Raw genomic sequence first — 4,443 nt, forward strand, 5'->3', positions numbered from 1 at the left:
CCATGATCTTGTTACTTTTTCGTGCTGAGTAATATTCCATTGTGTATAAATGCCATATTTTTTAATCCATTTGTCTATTGAAGGGCATCTAGGTTGGTTCCACATTGTAGCTATTGTGAATTGTGCTGCTATAAACATTGATGTGGCTGTGTCCTGTAGTATGCTCTTTTTAGGTATTTTTGCTATAGCCTGAGAAAGGGAATAGCTGGGTCAAGTTGACTGGTATAAGACATGAACTATATGAGAAAATACTCACCAATAGTAGTTAGGGCAAAAGTAGTTCTGGATAACAATCAGTGAGTGATCATCAGTTCATTTTATACAGACCATAACTGTGGAACTTTCATCCTCTCGTTTAGAGAAAGTAATATTTTATGCTGGCAAGTAAGGACTGACTTGACAACCAGAGTGACTCTTGAGGGAAAACAGAATTATTAGATTTATTAAAAGTGTAGACTTTCTTTTGCAAGACCCGAATTTTTTTCATTTCTATTAATTTTGGGCTCAAGTATCAGGCAGATTCTTAACTGTGCTTCAAATGGTTTAATAGAGCTGCTTCTTATTTTTAAGAAGGAGGTTATACTACTGCATTCATTTTAGGTTTAAATGTATACTTTAAATACATGCACACACACACATTTAGAGAGCATATTTAACATTTGAATAAAGCTTTAACTATAGTTAGGGTATTTTTAATACATGTTCGTTCTTGGTCTCTATTGGGTAAAACTTGTTCAAAGTGTTCTCTGTGTATTGGTGCAGGTTTGCCAATTGTCACTTGTTGGCAATGATATAGAAGTTGAAAGTGAGCAGTTCAAACAACTTAAAGTAGTTTAGCAGAGTCATTTTATGAGTATCAAATCTAATAATACCAAAAGCTGAGAATTATGTGTCTGATTCTTATTTCAGTGTCCTAATAATTCATGTGTATTTTACAAATATCTCCCCCAAAACCAAAGACTAGGTAAACCTTTATCAGTGAACCACAGCAGAATGAAATTCTAAATTTCATGAAAATGGGCATAAAATATAAAAGACAGGAACTGGGGTTGTGGGTCAGTGGAACAACACTCACTTAGCACATGCAAGGTACTGAGTAGGATCCTCAGAACCACATAAAAATTAATTAATTGATTGATTGATTAATTAATTAAAAATAGAAGAAGAACTCAAAGATGAACAACACAAAGAAAAAATAGGAAGAAGAAGAAGAAAGAGAAGGAGAATGAGGAGGAGGAAGAGGAAGAGGAGGAGAACAAGGAGGAGAAGGGAGGAAGAAGAAGAAGAAGTCATCAAGATGACTCTGGGAAAATGGGAACACAGTGAGTTTAAATTGTGGTTTCCAATTCCAAAATGTTTCCTGAGAACTGCAACTTTCTTTGAATTTGAGATCTCCTACTTCCATGACATGTTTAGTAGTGTTTTCTGGTTTACTCTTAATATGCTCTAGTTATTGTTTTATGGGGAAACTAGTTGACATGCCCCACAAGGCTGAAAATCAATGAAAATCTTTCATTAAGCATAAGTTTCCTTTCACATTTGCTACAATCATAGTAAATACACTTCTTTGTATAAAGGGACTGCCTTTGTTGGTCATTTAAAATATCCCCAAAGGCAAGATGACATACATGAAAATCCCATTGTTGTTTATAGAATAGTAGATTAATCAAATTCAATGCTGTAATCTTTAGAGTAAAATAGAATGGAAATAATTTACTCATAGAATCATATTTAAACCATCTTTATTTCCAAAATACTATCCTAAGAATTATAGTTTTATTTAGCTTCAATCGGAGCAAAAGTATAATCACTTACTTAAGTAAAAGCAATTACTTAAAAACTAAAAATGAGAGGTAAGTCAAATTACTTTTGAAGAGAGATCAAAAACATCAGGTTTCTTGTTGATGTTCAGTAGCAGGCTCACCTGAAGGTGGAATGAAGCCTGAAGGGCACTCACTTCTACTTTCAGAATGCGGGGGTGGGGAGGAGGAAACCCAGCTCTTGGGGGAAGGTCATGAGGAAAATACCTCCATTCATAGACATCTGGCATTGGAAAAAATGGAGGGGGTGGTGGGCCCGGTGGAAAATAATCTCGAGGTGCCCCATACCTGTTTCCTGGAGGAGGCGGAGGGAAAAATGGTCCTCTTCTCATGAACTGACTCCTCGGGTCCACAGGAAACAATTCACCTCAGACTGGAGAAAAAGGTGCCAACAATGAGCCGGAGCCAGTTGCTTGGTTTTCAGCAGGGAGAGATGAATCGGGCACATTGGAACCATCAAGATTGATTTTGGTCTCCTTTCTACTGGATTGACTTTCTGAAGACATAGGCCCATACTCTTTATCCAAAGAAGGCAGATTAGAACCTCTGAGTTCTGCTGGTCCAGATGGTCTACCATAATTCGAATAACATCCACCTTGCCAAGGAGGACCCAATGGTGAGGGACCATTGGGGGAATGCTTTCTGCCCAATGCTGCATTTGAAACACCAAGTGCACAGGGATCTTCCTCTACAAGTTCAAATTGAAGCTCCCTTTCAGTTAACTTTTGTCTGTTGCCAGCGTTTGGTTTCATGAAATAATGGAGGTTTCTTTCAGCAATCCAAGCCGCCGACTCACTCTCATGTGCTTTTTTCTCACAGTAAATAATCTTCCCCTGACAGGACTGAATGGTTCTCTCCAATTCTTCTTTAAGATATTTGGCTCACTTTCTGTAGGTCTCCAGCTCTTCTCTTGTATGGCCCATCTCTTCTTTGACCTTGGAAAGTTTCTCCTCTTGCTCCACCCGGTAATTTTCCTCTACTCTGAGTTTCCCATGGAGTTTCATCATATTTTCTTGATAGCATTCCATCATGACTTTAAATTTCTGCTGAAGGTTCTCATTCTCACCTTCAAGCCATGTATTTTCTGACAGCAAGGTTGCCTGTTCAGTCTTCAGACTTCTAATCTGTTCTCTAAGGTCTTCCTTTGTTTTCTCTACTTCAGATAAGAAAGCACAAGTTTGATATCTTTGTCCTTCTAAAGTTTCTAAGGAGGCCTTTAGCTTAGCACCATCAACCAGTTTCTTCAAAGCTCCTTTGGGCTCATCAACCAAGTGAGCACCAATTTCTGATTCACTCGTCATTCCCCATTCCAAGTTCCCAATGTCAGTTTGGGCTCCCTAGGTTGGAGAAGACCTATCTTTCATCTTCAGCAAGCCTTCAGTCAGAGACTCCATGTGATTTTCTTTATCAGTTTGAACTTATTTTGCATGGAATTGAGAGTCTTCCAATGTGGTGCTCTCTTTACATTGGACACGTCCTTGTTCCCTCCATGCTTCAGCATCTCCTTGTAAGATCGGTTTCTGACTTTGCTGAAGCTGGGAACGTTCATCCAAGGTTTCCTTCATTGCCAGATGAAGTCCTTCCTCATTCATTTGAAGCAGTCTCAAGTTTGTTTTAGTTTCAGCTATTTGTGATCTGATTGATTCTGATTCACCTTCAAGGGACTTTATCCTTCTCGATATATCTGCCATGATTTCATCCTGTTTACAATGTTTGGCCTTTTGTTCTTTTAGCTCTTTTTCTAGAAAGAGTCTTTCATCCCCATGGCTAGGTTTGGACCTATGCAGCTTTTCATAGGTTGCCTCCAAATTTGGGACGTCTCTTGGACCCTTCTCAGAATTGCTGCCCTTTAAAGTTGACTCTAAGCCTTCAAGCTCTTTTTGAACAAGACTAACTTTCTCAAGTAGTTCACATTTTTCTTCAATTCTTCTAGAAAGTTTTAAAGCCAGCTGTTTGTCTCTTCCCACATAAAGCCTGCTTCTAACACACTGAAAATTTCTCCACAAAAACAAGAGAAGACGAAAACATCCAATAGCTCTACACATCACCAACTCCCAAGGAACACCATAAGGATTAGGGCCTGGCTTCATGTCTTCAGACAATGCTGCCAAAACCCTGCCTACTTCTTCCAGGACCACCCGCTAATATGGCTGTAGGGCAGTCCTTGGTGCCTCCATCAAGCTAAGTTGGCTTTGGCTCTTGCCACCTCAACCACAGCCTGCCCATGCAGGCCAACGTTGGCTGTGAACACTCAGGTGTTTGGTGAGGAACTCAAACCTGCACCAGGCAACGGAACAGACCACTGAGAACTCCTGCAAGGGGGGGGGGTTGTGAAGGTGGGGAGCTGGGGGGAAGGACTCCCAGGAGCCTTGTGGTGCTCAAGTGCCCATCAGGGGAGTCTTGGCCCCTTCCTTCCCTAACCAGTGCATCCTGAAGTGTCACGGGTTCAGGTCCCTTCCACTCCAGCCAGACAGGAGTCCTCTCTATGCCTCCCACCCCTGAGTTTGGTTTAGGCCAGGCCAAGGTGGAGCTTCTTAAGTTTCTATACAGTCATAATACCACTCAGTTTGATGTCATGCAAATTCTAAAGCTTTCTAAACTGTCTCAACAGATGTTTTGTCAT

At 40.3% G+C, this 4,443-nt stretch overlaps 1 pseudogene; it reads right to left on the bottom strand.

Annotated features, from left to right (window-relative positions):
- Positions 1-1,889: 1,889 nt before the first annotated feature.
- Positions 1,890-3,967, bottom strand: LOC113176817 (melanoma inhibitory activity protein 2 pseudogene; annotated as a pseudogene).
- Positions 3,968-4,443: the final 476 nt, after the last annotated feature.

This window comes from Urocitellus parryii, chromosome 7 (genome assembly GCF_045843805.1).
Source record: "Urocitellus parryii isolate mUroPar1 chromosome 7, mUroPar1.hap1, whole genome shotgun sequence".
In the NCBI taxonomy this organism is placed as follows: Eukaryota; Metazoa; Chordata; class Mammalia; order Rodentia; family Sciuridae; genus Urocitellus; species Urocitellus parryii.